Source organism: Nicotiana tomentosiformis, chromosome 4 (genome assembly GCF_000390325.3).
Source record: "Nicotiana tomentosiformis chromosome 4, ASM39032v3, whole genome shotgun sequence".
Lineage (NCBI taxonomy): Eukaryota > Viridiplantae > Streptophyta > Magnoliopsida > Solanales > Solanaceae > Nicotiana > Nicotiana tomentosiformis.
This window is the reverse complement of record NC_090815.1, coordinates 121389404-121407344: the sequence shown is the minus strand read 5'-3', so window position 1 is coordinate 121407344 and position 17941 is coordinate 121389404. Positions and strand designations below refer to the sequence as shown.

The 17941-nt window shown below is 36.9% G+C and overlaps 1 long non-coding RNA gene across 1 annotated transcript in view; it reads right to left on the bottom strand.

The window, feature by feature from the left end:
* The window catches only part of LOC138909095 (uncharacterized), a 45207-nt gene extending 28597 nt beyond the window's left edge, over positions 1-16610 (bottom strand). The window contains exon 1 of the long non-coding RNA XR_011415613.1: positions 15944-16610. This is a non-coding gene — a long non-coding RNA (uncharacterized lncRNA). The remainder of the gene's footprint in view (positions 1-15943) is intronic.
* Positions 16611-17941: the final 1331 nt, after the last annotated feature.

Genomic DNA, 17941 nt, shown 5'->3' with positions numbered 1-17941 from the left:
GTAATGTTCTCAATCACGATTTCTATAATTTTTTGGGTCCAATAATCAGACTCCTAATTTACTTCGTTGTTGTAACTCTTTAGTTTCCTCTTCCTTCTGATCAGCCTTTATGTAGGCTTAAGCTATCTTTTGATCGGTGGCTCACGACATTAGTTATTACTTTAGCCTTTCATGGGTGCTATGGAATATCCATGATACAATCTTTTGATATTTCAATCCTTTGTCTATGCCCTAGGCTCAATTCTTTCTTTTAACTTATATTAGAGTCTTCTACGGCTATATGAATGTCAACATATATGGTGCATGAATATCACTCTGAAGTCTTAAGTGCATAATCCCTTTTGTTCCCTCTGAGCTTCCTTTAAATGTAAGCTATTACTTTTCCTGGTCTTTCTGCCCCTCTGTTGCGTGTATACTTAGCTTATCTTAGTTTCCATGCATGCTGGAATTTTTGTGCAACTCACATGTTCTCGAATATTACTTTTGATTTTTTTCCCTATTCCTTAGCTATGGTAGGTGCCACTTTCTCATGGAGTGCATACAATGTTGTAGTGGGACTGTTTTTACATGACTATTTCCTCTTTAGGTCATTGTGCTTAGGTTGAAGTCATCTTCCTTTATCCTCAGCTAGTCTTTCATTGTAGTACTTAGGGAAGACCTTATGACTCTCGTGAAGCTGCGAGCTTATTACATCATATACTTGACCGAATTTTTGAGGTTCTTCCTTGCCTATAATTATCCTTAGTTACTTATTTCCACGCCCTTGTGCTTGTAGGGTTGCTCCTGAAGTGAGGTTTTGACTGTCTTCCCAGTGAGACTATCTTTCATTTCCATAACATTCATACGGTACCTTTAACTACCCCGACTCATATCTGAATATTTCTCAAGTATTATAATGTCATATCTGCGAGACTGAATTCGCCATGTTGGGGTTCACTATGTTTATCTTGCACGATCTGTTAATTTGTCTGTATCCTCTTGTCTAGCCATAACTAGGCTCTTCCTGAATCAAATACTCATTGGCTCATTCTCATATCAATATTCTGTGTAGTCTTTCATGGGTCATTTCCTTTATCTTAACTTACGTCCCGCACTGGCTCCTTATCTATCAATAACTTCTCATGCAGGAACCCTTACTTCCTCTCCTTGATGTCGTGTTTGCATAATGTTCTGGAATCGTAGAATATCTGTAGGATTTGAATAAGTGCAATCTTATCCCTTTTCTCATTCTTATCACATTCTTCCTTTATTAATCCATAGTTACTAGAACCACTTAATTCTGACTTAATACCACATCAATCCATATTCCCCCATTTAGGGGAGTACTAGGACTTGGATACACGAGGATCGACATAAACTTTATCAAATACTAGGACTTGGATACACGACTCAAACTTTATCATATGCGTATAAAGGTCATTACATGCATAGGTATAGGTGTTCATAACATTATCAAGCCTCTGAGGGCATCCCATCATATCATTTCGTCCACTGTGGGAAATTCATCAACGTATACCAACTGATCAGGTGGTGGTGTGTATATAACGCCGTAACCTTTTCCCATATCCCATATATATAATATACGCGTATATAACGCCATCTGGTTATGGGTCAATATATATGTATAAATGCATGAAATGCATAAGAAATACGTTAATAAGATTTATCGGAATGTTATAAAAATAATATGCCTATCAGATAAACTTTATCAAATACGTATTTTTTTAAGACCCATGAACAGAAGATATAATAATAATTCACATGGGGAATCAAGAATATTTACACCCTAGTATTTCTATGAATAGAGTCATTTATGAAAGTTGCGTATTTCGCTTGTTTCATTTGGATCATGCAAAAAAGAAAAAAGGGATAGCCTTAACATACCTGAGACGATTATCTTGAGAAAGATTGCACCGTACTTCCTTAGAATCGCAAACCCCATGTTGCTATAATATTAAATAATCTTCGTATGAAAGGTTTGAAGCAACTACGTTGCTATTATAAACTATTACCCTTGCTGAAGCTTTTTTTCCTAATGTAGTAGATGAGAGCAATTCGTTGTAAATTTGTATGAATCACGTTACCAGTGCCAGTTTGTATGAATCTAACTTGAATGAATTAGAGAGACTCTTTGATAATCTCTTATGAATTCCTTAATGAAGTAAATATAAAGAGATTCCAATACAAAGAGATCCGTTACTTAGACATCTAGCATCATACCTTAATAAGAAATCTCTTAAAATTGTGGAGTTTTGTGGGCCCCACTTGATAGGGATGACTTTGCCAAACAATTTCCCTAATTGTTCCACCTATCTTATGCACTTTAAGAGTCACATTATAAGACTTTATGGGCTGCCACGTTGGGGACCTTTAGTCTTTATCCCTAATTCCTTAATTATATTGTTAATCTTTCACCAAGATCTATAATTAACCAAATATCCATATAATTAAGAATTATTTTAAATTACGTAAAATACTGCTCACTTGTAATACACTTTATACACCTTACTATCATGGTCATGTGGTATCTTGTATGGCACTAGTCCATAAATACCGGGTATTTTAGTTCGGACTGTATTTTATCCTAACATGTCAAACTTTGGCGAAAATTTATTTTCTTTGTTTTGTTTACCCTCTCACCTTCACGAATTTACTCATCACTTATTTGAAATAGTATAATGCTTATAATCTCAAAATAATCTCATTCCCGAACTTACGTCGATTAACTTACGATGAAACTTTAACGTACAAAAATGCCGGATGTAACATCTCATTTTCGAGCTTTCATCGATTATTTTTTATGGCGTACTTTCATGTACGAAAATATGGGGTGTAACAGCCTAAGAGGTGAAGGCCTAACCCGTTGATATAATCGCTATGATTTGGCTGAGGCCAATACACCAGATGATGTCGTTACAGGTATGATCCTGATTTTGTTATAAAAGGATATTTTCCCTTAATTTGATTCGGTTATGAATATTGCGGTGAGTCCTCCTATTATGGTCTCCTTATGGGTGAGCTTCGTAATTTTGTTACCCACTTATATGTTATCCCTGTTGGGAGAATTGAGGATGTGAGCATGTGTCTGTCATTTTTATTTTTATGCACCATTGAGGGCTATAAGTCCAAAAGTAATTTTTATTATTCATCACAGTGGGTTTAATGTTTTTTGGAATAATTGATTCCAATTTTTATGAATTATATGCCCTATCGGTATGAGGGTTCATTATGTGTTGTGAAAACTGTTTACGAAATGTATTGAAAAGAAGAAGGAAAGGAAATTGAAATTCCAGTTGGCACAATGTGCAAATACTTATGATTCGGAGTTGAGGACGAGATACTCGCATTTTATATATGATGTGAATTATTTAAACCGGACTACAAGCCGCGGTGGAAGTTATATAAGGACGAGGTTCTTGTGGTGAAATATTTATGAGTTTAAATTCTCTCTTTGTGAAATTTAATTTGTACAATAGTATTAATAGGGAGTCATACTTGTTAGGCTTATTTGATAATTTTTGTATAATTTTTTGTTCATATTCAGCCATTTTTATGTTGTAAACATTGAGTTTTAGCCTATAAGGTGAGTGCCCAAGTGGCGTTAAATGTGACTCATTAAGTTGGGTAAATAGTTATGAGGTCTTCATGCCTCACATTCTATCGTCAGTATTGTGAAAATTCGCAACGAGATTTTGGTTAATATGAGATTAATTGATGATGTTGGAATTAATTATGAACAGCTTTTAAGACCAGAGATCTGGTGATGAGCATACATATGACGTGCTTCATGTCCTGATATCATTGTGATAATGCAGTACTTGTAATGCTGAGATTAGTGTTATTGATATATACCTTGTGGTATTTTTTTTGGTTGTGGATGTGTTGTTAGGAGTTATTTTGGTGTTACTCTAGCAGGTGGTTAGGCCCAATTATAGGGGAGACTCTGCCGAAATTTCTGAAAATTTGGGAGTTAGAAAAATTTGGGAGATTGATATATGCGAAAGAAGAGATAAATTATGTTATGTGTTTGAGAGCGAATGATCCTAAGCGGGGGAGAATGTAACACCCTGGGGTATTTCAACACTATCAAGAAAGTTGATGTGTGCATAGGCACGAGTTGCTATAGCCAGTCGAGACTAATACCGTACGTCAAAGTGAAAATCAGGCATTTTGGAAGTGATTGGAGAGTTAGGGATTTTGCTTTAAAGCTTATAAGAACGGAGAAAAGAAATAACCTCAAATGATATAGTGTTGTCGGGCTTATTTCTAAAGCGGTAACGTGGGATCAACCGTGAGTATATGTGTAAAAGCAAAATCATCAATTTGGTAATCTCAGAATAATTCTTAGCACGTTCGAGGACGAACGTTTGTATAAGAGGTGGAGAATGTAACAACCCGGTCGGTCGTTTTGAGAATTCAAGTCCCGTTCGATGGCATAAGGCCCTGTGCAGCTTCGTATTATGTGTATTAACTTGCGTGCGTGGTTGAATTCAGTTACCAGATGATTTAGAGTGATTTGGGACACTTAGTCCCTAAAACAGAGGCTTAAGTCTTAGGATTTTGACCGTAGTTGGAACTATGTGAAGACGAATCCGGAATGGAGTTCTGTTGATTCCTTTAGCTCCATTGGGTGATTTTGGACTTAGGAGCATGTCCGTACTGTGAATCTGAGGTGTGTAGCTGATTTAGGCTTGAAATGGCGAAAATCGAATTTTTGGATATTTGGACTAGAAGTGGACTTTTTGATATCGGGGTCGGAATCCGATTCTGAAAATTTGAATACCTCCATTATGTCAATTATAACTTGTATGGAAAATTTGAAGTCATTCTGGATTGATTTGATATATTTCGGCATCGAATGTAGAAGTTGAAGTTGCAAAGTTCATTAAGTTTGAATTGGGGTGCGATTCATGATTTTGATGTTGTTTGATGTTAATTGAGATCTCGAGGAAGATTGTATTATGTTATGGGACTGGTTGCTATGATTGGACTGGGTCCCGGGGACTTCGGGTGTGTTTCGGATCATTTCGGGCTGTTTCGGAACTGCTGTATCTGGTATTTGGTTTCCTTCTTCGCGAACGCGAAGAGAATCTTGCGTTCGCGAAAAGGAGTTTTGAGGCTGTTGGGATTTAGCCTTCGCGAACGCGAAGGTATGTCTGAAGAACTTACGCGAACGCGAGGGGCAGTCGCGAATGCATAGAAGGAAGGAGGGGACTTGACTTGGAGTCATTAGCCTTCACGAACGCGAAGATTTAATCACGAACGCGAAGCAGTAGGACTTGAGGGCATCGTGAACACGAGAGCTGGAACGTGAACGCGATGCTATGCATGGGAATGCCTTCGCGAACGCGATGCTGGTAACGTGAACGCAAAGAAGAATTTGAGGCAGCTGATTTTTTGGCCTTCGCGAATGCGAGACAGAGGTCGCGAACGTGAAGAAGGGCTATCTGGGCAGAATTAAAAGTCCTAAAAATGGGGGTTTGAGTTCATAACACAAAATCAAATTGGGAGCTCGGTAGAAGGCTATTTTTGGAGAAATTCTTGCGTGGGTGTTTGGAGTAAGTGATTCTTGTCCAGTTCTGATTAATTTTCATGATTTTGCCTTTGAATCCATCATTTAATTCAGATTTTAATGGAGAAAAAATCAAGATTTTTGTAAAATCTTCCAAAAACAAAAATTTATGATTTGGAGGTCGAGTTGTTATTGAAATATGATAAAATTGGTATGGTTGAACTCGTATCAGTATGGATGTTCGAATTTCATGAAAATTATGTTGGGTCCGAGGGGCGGGTCCCGCATTGACTTTTGGTTGACTTTTTGGAATAAATTTTTAAGTCGACGTATTATTATCCGGAATTATTTTCGATGAATTTTAATGAAGTTATATAATTAATTTGGATAGATTTGAGCGGTCCGGAGGTCAATTCAAGAAAGAAGGTGATTTTAGAATATCGACATAACTTCAAAAAGGTAAGTGTCTTGCTTAACCTCGAGTGGGGGAATTACCCCTTAGGCATCGAGTCTTATGTACCATTTGTGAAATGTGAAAAGCCGTGTACGCGAGGTGACGAGTACGTGCTCGGGCTTGTATGTGCAAAATTCATAGAGTTGAAGTGTTGGGCATATTGTGTAGTAATTTGGATAATTGTTAGTATTTATTAAATCATCTATTTGCCATGCCTAAATCCTTGTTGTTGCATTTGTTTTTATATGACAATTTGATGTGGTTACTTGAAAACTTATGTAATTTCATGAGTATTGTTGGTTTTGATATTTCTTGGAATCAAATTTCAATACGAATTTTCCTTATGCAAATAATTAAATAAGCAAGTTTAAAAAGAAGTGTTAATATAATTATCTAAATTTGGATTAATGAAGGCTTTGCATTAGGTTGAATAATTTCTATCTCGGTTAATTATTTTTGTGGTGATATACACATTGTGTGTAGCCTTCGGCTATTTGTTGTGAAATTAATTGATTTGGTTGTATCTTTGGAACTTTGGTTGTGGCCATTGGGCAAATTGTGATATGAATTGATTTTGTTATTATGCCGTGATAATTTTCCGTGTAAATTATTACGTTGTGTGAGTTATTATTTTGGGGAGATAAGGGCGGCATTTCATCATTGATATTATGAGGGTATAAGGGTGGCATTATATTATTGTTGTGTTTGTTGGAATATTATCTGGGCGGAGCGATAAGGGTAGCAATAGGAGCGATAAGGGTGACTATTGATATTGTCTGGGCGGAGCGATAAGGGTGGCTATAAGAGCGATAAGGGTGGCAATAAGAGCGATAAGGGCGACTATTGTTAGGGACGATATGTGATTATGTGATGTTGGTGATTTTCATGTGATGTTGTGATTTTCTTGTGTTTATTTTATACCTTGTGTAAATTGTCTTGTTGTTGGTAAATTGATAACAATCTGATTTATGTTGAAATTGAGGGCCTGTGGCTATTGCCAGGCGGATTATAAAATAAAATATGGGTACGAGTTGCCGTGAGTAAATGATAATAATATTGGCACGCGAACTGTCTGTGCAACTGTTATATGAAAAGTGGGCACGAGGTGCCGGAAAAATATGATGATTTAATTATGGGCACAAAGTGCAGTGGAAATATGAAATTGGGCTGAGACCCGTGTTAACGAAAAATATGTAAATGGGCTGAGACCCGTATTTTTATGATTATGAAATAAGGTGTCACATGGTGACTTTTTAATTGAAAGAATTATATTTAAAATATTTATTTGGAAGGTTTTTATTCAAAAAGATTTATTGAAGAGGATTACATTCGAAAGATATTTATTTAAAGAAATTATATTTGAGAGAAATTTATTTAAAGGAAGTATATTTGGAAAAATATTTATTTGAAGAAACTATATTTGAAAGAGAGTTATTTGGAAGAATTATATGTGAAAGACATTTATTTGAAGGATTTAATTTAATTGGGTATACTTATATTTATAAATTTTTGAGCGATATTAATTGTGTTATTATTGCCCTATTCTGCATATCACTGGTTGATTTGTGTTTCCCTTATTGTTATTTGCTTTCTATTATTCTTGTATATCATATTTCATAGGTTTTTAGGCTAGTGAGTGTCTTAACTGTACCTCGTTTCTGCTCAACTTAGGTTAGTCTTGATACTTACTGGGTACCGACCGTGATGTACTCATACTACACTTCTGCACATTTTTGTGCAGAGCCAGGTATTGGAGATATCAGACTTGAGCAGAGTTAAGCGGGATCGTAAGGATTCAAGGTAGAGCTGCTTGTTCATCACAGTCCCTTGGAGTCTTTTCATTTCATTGTACTGTTAGTTTTAATCAAACAGTATTGTATATTCGGTCCTTGTGATCATTCCATGTATTCAATTAGAGTTCATGACCCAGTACTACCAGTCTTAGGAAGTTGTATATTCATATTTGTTCTGTAGTTAGTTTTGATTACTTATTTAATTCAAACAAAAAAATGGCTTCAAAAATATAATTGAAATCGGCTTACTTAGTCTTAGAGACTAGGTGCCATCACGACGCCTGTGGTGGGATTTTGGGTCGTGACAAAATTCCCCCAAAATTTGAAACTTGGGAGAAGTTACAATGATTCGGCGATGGGTTCGCCTAAAAGGTTCCAACGTTGTAATTCAATCCAAATGCTTTTTACCCCAAAAACCCTGTTCAATTCCTTCTGATCAATCGGCAAAGAGATTCGAAATGGGAGGATACAGTTACCTAGATCTGATACAACAAAATGAGAGAAATAAAATGAGAGAGTCTTATAGGTGAAAACCCTCACGGGTGTCATAAGGCAATGGTAAGCAGAGAAATAAAATAAGAGAGTCTTATCGGTGCGAACCCTCACGGGCACCATAAGGCGTTGCTAAGCAGAAAAATTGAAAATGAGAGTTTTATTTGTGAAAACTCACAAGAGCACTATAAGGCGACGGTGAGAAGGGAAATGAGAGAGGTCAGCTGGTAAAAACCCGCAGAGGGCGCCACTGATCGAAAAGAGGATCCTCACAACCATAGGTATCGACAGAGTCCTGGAAAGGTTTCTCGATTTTGAGGCATTAATTGTGATGAATTTTTGAGAGTTAGACGATTTACACAGATCAGGCATCCAGTCCAAGAGGCATGTCATGTTCATTGAAGTACGCATGCACTCCAGATAAATCCTTCTTTCTTTTCCCCGAAAGAGATACCTCTAGTCTAAATTCATTTGTCCATTCCATTGTTTGCTTTTCTTTGAATCCCTTTCGGTCTAACTCTGTTCCAAAACTAAGACGAAGAAGGGATGGCAAGACTAATTTACAGTGTTCTCACTTGATACAAGCCAATATGCAAAAAAAGGCACCCAGCCTCGGTAAGGGCATCAAGTCGACTCCGACTAGCCACGGTGGCCGCTGCTTCAAAATCAAAAATTGTTGAAAGAGGAAATTCAAAGTCAAATGTTCACAAAGGCAAAATAAAGTTGAAAAGGTTAAGTCCCACATGAGTAACTGTCATGGAAAAGTCTGGAAAAGCCAAAAGTTCTTCGAGGTTAGAAATGCAATCGGTATTCAGGAAATAACCAGTTGCAGCTGAAAGGGCCAAGATCAAGTGACTGAAACGTTCAAGGCCACAAAGCCAACGACTGTTTCAAACTGACAAATTGTTCTTTGTTTGAGAAACAGGAAAGAGGTGTAATCCAAAGCAACCTTGCAAGAAGCAGGTGCAACCAAAAGAAAATCATGTGGAGACTGAAATAGCTCTGCATCAACAACCACTTAAAAAAACAAAAAAGGGCAGTCTTCTCCAAATTCTTTCCCCCATTTTACTCATTCTCTGAAAAACAAAAAAAGAAAGAAAGTTCCAAATCATGGTAGTTTAGGGTCTCCAATCCCTAGTTGCGTTTTCCAACATAGGGTCTCTACTCCCTAGTTGGTTTTTATCTTTAGACATAGGGTCTCCACTCCCTAGTCTGCTTTTCTAATATAGGGTCTCCACTCCCTAGTTGATGATTTTTAGACATAGGGTCTCCACTCCCTGGTTTTTTTTCAACATAGGGTCTTCACTCCCTAGTTGATGATTTTTAGACATAGGGTCTCCTCTCTCTAGTCTCTTTTCCTCCCTAGTTGATGATTTTTAGACATAGGGTCTCCACTCCTTAGTTGTTTTTCCAACATAGGGTCTCCACTCCCTGGTCTGCTTTTCCAACATAGGGTCTCCATTCCCTAGTCGCTTTTCCAACATAGGGACTTCACTCCCTAGTTGATGATTTTTAGACATAGGGTCTCCACTCCCTAGTTGATGATTTTTAGACATAGGGTCTCCACTCCCTAGTCGCTTTTCCAACATAGGGTCTCCACTCCCTAGTTGATGATTTTTAGACATAGGGTATCCACTCCATAGTCGCCTTTCAAACATAGGGTCTCCACTCCCTAGTTGATAATTTTTAGACATGGGGTCTCCACTCCCTAGTCGCTTTTCCAACATAGGGTCTTCATTCCCTAGTTGATGATTTTTAGACATAGGGTCTCTAATCCCTAGTCTCTTTTCCAACATAGGGTCTCCACTACCTAGTTGATGATGTTTAGATATAGGGTCTCCACTCCCTAATCTTTTTGTTTTCCAACATAGGTTCTCCACTCACTAGTTGATGATTTTTAGACATAGGGTCTCCACTCCTTAGTCGCTTTTCCAACATAGGGTCTTCACTCTCTAGTCTGTTTTTCCAACATAGGGTCTCCACTCCCTAGTTGACGTTTTTAGACATAGGGTCCCCACTCCCTAGTCTAGTTTTCCAACATAGGGTCTTCACTCCCTAGTTGATGATTTTTAGACATAGGGTCTTCCTCTCTCTAGTCTCTTTTCCTCCCTAGGTTATGCTTTTTAGACATAGGGTCTTCACTCCTTAGTCGCTTTTCCAACATAGGGTCTCCACTCCCTAGTCTGCTTTTCCAATATAGGGTCTCCACTCCCTAGTAGCTTTTCCAACATAGGGTCTTCACTCCTTAGTTGATGATTTTTAGACATAGGGTCTCCAATCCCTAGCTGCGTTTTCCAACATAGGGTCTCTACTCCATAGTTGGTTTTTATCTTTAGACATAGGGTCTTCACTTCCTAGTCGTTTTTCCAACATAGGGTCTCCACTCCCTAGTTGATGATTTTTAGACATAGGGTCTCCACTCCCTAGTCGCCTTTCCAACATAGGGTCTCCACTCCCTAGTTGATAATTTTTAGACATGGGGTCTCCACTCCCTAGTCGCTTTTCCAACATAGGGTCTTCATTCCCTAGTTGATGATTTTTAGACATAGGGTCTCTAATCCCTAGTCTCTTTTCCAACATAGGGTCTCCACTACCTAGTTGATGATGTTTAGATATAGGGTCTCCACTCCCTAATCTTTTTATTTTCCAACATAGGTTCTCCACTCACTAGTTGATGATTTTTAGACATAGGGTCTCCACTCCTTAGTCGCTTTTCCAACATAGGGTCTTCACTCTCTAGTCTGTTTTTCCAACATAGGGTCTCCACTCCCTAGTTGACGTTTTTAGACATAGGGTCCCCACTCCCTAGTCTAGTTTTCCAACATAGGGTCCCCACTCCCTAGTCTGCTTTTCCATCACAGGGTCTCCACTCTCTAGTTGATGATTATTTTAGACATAGGGTCTCTACTCCCTATTCTGGTTTTCCAACATAGGGTCTCCACTCCCTAGTTGATGATTATTTTAGACATAGGGTCTCGACTCCCTAGTCTGGTTTTCCATCATAGGGTCTCCACTCTCTAGTTGATGATTATTTTAGACATAAGGTATTCACTCCCTAGTCGCTTTCCCAACATAGGATCTCCACTCCCTAGTTGGTGTTTTTAGACATAGGGTTTCCACTCCCTAGTCTGCTTTTCCAACATAGGGTCTCCACTCTCTATTTGATGATATTTTAGACATAAGGTCTCCAGTCCCTAGTCTCTTTTCCAACATAGGGTCTCCACTCCCTATCGTCTTTTCCAACATAGGGTCTTCACTCCCTAGTTAATTTTATTTTAGACATAGGGTCTCCACTCCCTAGTCGCCCTTTTCAACATAGGGTATCCCACTCCAATTCTATTTTAGATATAGGGTATCCACTCCCTAGTCTCTTTTCCAACATAGGGTCTCCACTCCCTAGTTGATGATGTTTAGACATAGGGTCTCCACTCCCTAGTCGTCTTTTCCAACATAGGATCTCCACTCCCTAGTTGATTTTATTTTAGACATAGGTCTCCACTCCCTAGTCGCCCTTTTTAACATATGGTATCCACTCCCTAGTTGATTCTGTATTAGACATAGGGTATCCACTCCGTAGTCTCTTTTCCAATATAGGGTCTCCACTCCCTAGTTGATTTTATTTTTAGACATAGGGCCTCCACTCCCTAGTCGCCTTTTACAACATAGGGTCTCCACTCCCTAGTTGATTTTGTTTTAGACATAGGGTTTCCACTCCCTAGTCTCTTTTCCAACATAGGGTCTCCACTCCCTAGTTGATTTTATTTTAGACATAGGGTCTCCACTCCCTAGTCTCTTTTCCAATATAGGGTTTCCACTCCCTAGTTGATTTTATTTTAGACATAGGGTCTCCACTCCCTAGTCTCCTTTCTAACATAGGGTATTCACACTCTAGTTGATTTTATCTTAAATGTAGGGTACACCACTCCCTGATATCTTTGCCAATATAGTGTATCCTATTCCTTGGCCACATTTTTCCAACATAAGGTACACCAATCCTTAGTTGAGACATTCTTTTGATAATAAAGGAACACCATCCAAAAATAAAAATTAAAAAAAACAGCATGACTTTTTCGGGGTACACTACTCCCGACCTTTTATTGCTTTCAATAAAGAAGTAGTTTAGAATTTTGTTACAATAACTCACGAAACTTTCCTAGTGCAAACTGCGATAGAACAATTTCGCCTATTTGTTTGTTTTGGTGTCTGATTAAGTTTTACCTCGAGGAACAGGGTTCGAAATGACCAATACAAGAAGTCTCAATTCAGAAAAAAAGAAAAAAGAAAAAAATAAGTGAATCCAACATGCAAAAGCAGTTGAAAAGATGTGAAAAGCTCAAGACATGACTGAAGCCACGAGCATTTGAGTCCCGTTTTGATTAGAAGAAGCTATAGAATAATGAACTAGAACCTACAACTAGTGAGCATCAAGGTTTAGATCAGAGTCTGCATGAAAAACCAGTCAAGACTCAAGATCAAGTTTCAGAAGACTCATACATAGGAATCTTGTAACTCATAACTCATATTTTGATATAATAGCGGGATCACAGATCGGAGGCTTCACAGAACCTCACTCGACTCCTCAATTCATCATTCCACCATTGTCCTTGAACTATATGCAACCTGATTCCCCTATAACCCGGGATATGTAGGTTGTCCAAAACCAGGACTCGGTTGCGCCCTATCTTTTATTTCTTTTCCTTTTGAATAATGGTTTGGTAAAAAATTAGTCACATGACTCACTTAGTCTTTGCCTGAAAACTCTTCATGTTTCCAAGCAAAGAGGGGCAATTGTGAGCACCTAATATTTTACTATATTTGAATTTTTATCACCTTTTACTATGTAAATATTTTTAGAAATTTAATATATATTTTTTAGCTTTGTTACACTTATATATATATATATATATATATATATATATATATATATATATATATATATATATATATATATATATATATATATATAGGGTAAATATTAATAATAATTTAAAAGATCAATTATTACTATTAGTATTATTTGTTTTATTTATTTTAAAATAAAATAAATTAAAAAGAACCGAATAAAAATATTAAATATTTTTAAAAAAACTTTCGGATGGGAATTTAAAAATAAAAAAATAGGAAAAGTAGAAATATAGAATTAACAAATAAAAATAAAAGTAGGTGGAAATATTTAATAAAAAGATAAAAGAAAGTGGAAAATTAAAAAAATAAAAGTATAAAATGTAGAAATTTTAAATAATGAAAAGTAAAAGAAAGTTGGAATTAAAAAATAAAAGTAAAGGTAGTTGAATTTTTTTAAAAACAAAGTAAAAGCGAGTGGAAATTAAAAAAAAGAAAAGTAAAATAAGTGGTACATAAAAAAAGAAAAGTATAAAAAAGTGAAAATTTAAATATAATTAAAGTAAAAAAGTGAGAAATTAAAAAATAAATGTAAAGGAAAATATTGAATTTTGTTTTAAAAAGAAAAAAAATAGGAAGTGGGAATTCCTTTTAATTAAAAAAATAAAACAATAATAAAATAATATAAACAAATCTGAAAAAATTTCGAAACTTTTTCTATAAATAGAAGAGAAATGTGAGGAGGAAAAAAAAGAGAGAAAGAAAAAAAAGAGGGGAGCGATTTGAAGAGAAATGTTTTTGCTTTTTCAACGCTAAGGAAAATTCTATTCGTGTCATTCTTTCTTTCGAAAAAACTGCAGCTTCACTACCCCAAAGCCACCACCCCTTGGCCAATTTTGAGCCATCATTAGTCCCCCACCTCCCCCCTCAAAAAAAAGCTCCAAAAATAACCACCAAATCGTCGGTTTTGCAAGGTCGATTGAGGTTGCAAGTTTGAGATTTTCCGCTCGTGTTTTTCGAAGTCCGAACGGTCCAGTTGAGAGCTATCCGATCATTGAATGGTTGTAATTTAAATATACAATCATCAATAGAAAGTTTCACCTCTCTTTCTATTTTATTTTCTCATTAATGTTCTGGGTCACTCTGTTTTAATTTAACTTTGAGTATGATATGGTCGAGTTTGCATCTGAGTGTGCTAAGATTAATTTGTTCTCATGTTGAGTATTTGTTAAGATTAATTTATTGTCCTTTTTGGTAGTTCATATAGTTAATCTTATTGATGAATATGTATTAATTTGTTACTTTTCTTGTTTATTCAATGAAGTAATGGCTTTCCATTTTAGCATGCTTTAGTTTCATTTTGATCTCCTATCTTAGTGACTAAATTGGTTATGCCCGTATCTATCTATTCCTACCATAAATTTAGTCTAGTTTCAAATATTGGTTAGCAGTAAAATTATAAGAGATTAGGTTGAGCCATGATTGGTGTAAGACTTTAATTAGACTTCCCCGACGTATTTATGGGCTAATTGTTGCCCAGGACCAAAAATAAATAAACATTCTCAAGCTAGCCAACTTTTTCATAATTAACTTACTTCATTTCCTCCACAACAATATCTATACCTCATGACCTTACAATAATCTCAAAATTACTAATTGAATAATATTCGAACATCGTAGCTTGCTTTAGGTGCGATTAATAATAAATTATCGTGACTGTGGGTACGGTTCCCGTTGCATAGTCATGATACGTAAACCCCAATTCAAGTGCGTGTTTCATGCGATTTGACCATAACTTCAAATAATAATAATAAAATAAACATGTTGTAAATCGCGGGTGCGTTTCACATGTCGTAGTTTGCAATACCAAAACGACAAGTGTGCGACATCATAGCTTGTTCAAATAAATTTCATAAATACTAAAAATCGATTTAAATACATAATTAAAAGCGGTCAAAGGTAAAATGCACAATAGGTTTAAAACAGGTAATAAATCAGATAATTAAAACGTAAAATTTTTTTTAGATATTTAGGTCAAATATTAATTGTTAAGCGACCGTGCTAAAACTACGGAACTCGGAAGTGCCTCACACTTTCTCACGGATTAACAGAATTCTTTACCCGATCTTCTGTGTTCGCGGACCATAAATAAAGTCAATTTCCTCGATTTGGGATTTTAAAATAAACCGGTGACTTGGGACACCACAATGACTATTCCAAGTGGCGACTCTGAATTAAATAAATAATCTCATTTCGAACAATGTCAATTTAATTGGAAAAACTTTCTATCCTCGGGAAATAGGAGGCGTGACAAGAATAACCAAGACATCGAACATCGAACATCGATAGCAAACATCGAACAAGGAAAATCTCATGGTTTCAACCATAAAATCGAAACCTAAATGGTTTTGCCCCCGAGCTTTCAAGGATATTTCTGAAAATATGTAAGTGGAAGCTTTTGTTCAAGTTTTAAGCTGAAGGCCCGGAGACATTGCAAAGCAGTGACTGGTAATTTTGAACTATTAATGAACAACTAAAAACTCACGCAAAACAACACAAATCAACCATAAATTTCCTTCACTTCACAACGAGGACAACTAATACAGTCAACTAGTTCCACAGTGAAGAACACAGTGAAGAACACATACAGATTCTATTTGTGTTATAACTAATACAGTCAACTAGTTCTTCAAGAAAGATATTTTTAGCGATCATAAGCATTTATCTATTAATTAAATCAAGAGAAGTAGTGAACCTTAAGTATAAACTACAAATTACCAATTCCACAAAACAAAGGGACAATGAGATAGACCCAAAATTGAAAAAACAAAGGAGATAGCAGTATAGTACATTCGAGATAATCTTGAATCCAAAACTATGCAAATGGCCAGCAGGTAACCTTTGTATAATGCCCTTAGCTGCAGATTCTTGCACTACTGGTTGTGTCCGTTTGCTACCAAAAAGCCTCAGCACAAATTCGATAGCATTTTATTCCACCATTGCCAATGATGATGTACACACAAAAACTACAAGTTAGAAACCAGACTTTAAATTTACCATAAGTCCCCGGCCATAATGTCCACAAAATGCTCCTTTCAGTATTACTTTCTATTAGGCTCCATGTAACTGTAACTAGGATTTAGGAACATGCAAATTCCCATGATTCCAAAGAAATCGATTACAAATCAGAAAACCAAATATGATATAGCAACCGTTGCCAGATACTTGATAAATTTATTACAATTCTTTCTATTAACTCATGTAAAAATTTGATCTCTATGATGTTAAATTCTTTTGGTAAATAAAAGCAGGAGCAACAATACCTATTAGTGTCATGAAGATTCACAAACAATCCAGTTGATATATTTCTTCAAAGAGCTCATAAACTAAAGCAAAACTTTTTAGCATAAAATTAATTTAGAACTAACTAATAAGTGAAATGGACAAAGCAATAGACCCAAAGTCACCAATAGTGACACATAGAGATAACTAAAGAAAGCAATAGAAGCTGGGAAACCACACATAGAAAAAGAGATATGTGTATTCTTGACTATGAGAATGCAAATAGCGAGCAACAAGAATGAACAAGATAATGTAAAACAAGTACAAAGGGATATCTTTCAAGGGATATCTTTCAATATGAGAAGTGATTTTTGGTTACACTGTGTTTTTCTTTTTTGCCCCCACAGCTTACAAGGATTCCCCTTTTATAGTAGAGGGTCATTATAAAAATAATAAAATAAAGCATATAGTGCATGATGACTTGTCTCTTCCTCGATTTCCGTCAAGATTTTCTCTTTTTGTGCGATCGCAACGACTCTTGTCTGTGAGCTAGATACTGGCTCGAACTCGTTACTAGGTCGGACCTTTCGGTCTTGGCTTGAGTTCGACCTTCGAGATGGGCGTCGCACATTTCCTACCTCGAAATAGTGTCTTGCGGATCGATTCGGTCATGGTCTCGATAAGGTTACCGAGCTGCATCCTCGAGCGACCTTCGGACTCGATGCTCGTTAGTACTGACTTCGGAGCTCACTCCCAAAATCTCATTCCGACTTTTTAACACTTGAACTCGATCGAACGTAGGAAGGCCGAAATCTATTTCGACCGTATACAGATAGTCCCCTCCTTTCTCATGAAGGATGCGGTGAGAATCGATGTGATTTTTGGTGGTTCGATCGGGTCATAAGCCGACGTTTTCACAGGGATTGATTAAGACGTATGGGTTAGCTGTCCCATCGATTCAGCCTTTTAAGGTATTTAATGCTTGTCAGATGGCGGTCGGCCACCTGTGATATTGAACCGTCATGATGCGAGCCTATAAATAGCTCTTCCATCTATCATTTACTACTTTCACGCATTCACTCCCCCAAATTTTCTCATCTTTTCTTCCTTTCTTGTTGCTACCAGAGTATTGGTGTCGTCAATTTTTCACTTTCCTTTGTCTTTCTTCCTCCCATATCAATGGCCAAGACTTCAAAAACTGTGCCTCAGAAGGAGAAAGCTTCTTTTTCACAGTCGTCCGGCGATAAGCCACCGGTGGAGCCGTCCACCTATGACTACATTCCCGGCCCGTGTACTCTAAAGATCGATTTTAAGATTGAGAATCCTTCATCCGTCCCAGGTCGATGCGAGCACGTGTCGATGTATATGTGCTCTATAACGGAGGGTCATCTTGAGGCCGTTAGAAAAGAATGCAACTGGGGTTCCGAGGTTGTGCTGCAAATTCCATCCCCCGAAGAGAGCGTCGTCACCCATGTAGAGGAGTTTTTAAGTGTTTACACTTATCCCTTCACATTGGGTTTGGTCGACCCAGTGATCATTGATTTTTGCAAGAGATATCAGGTCACC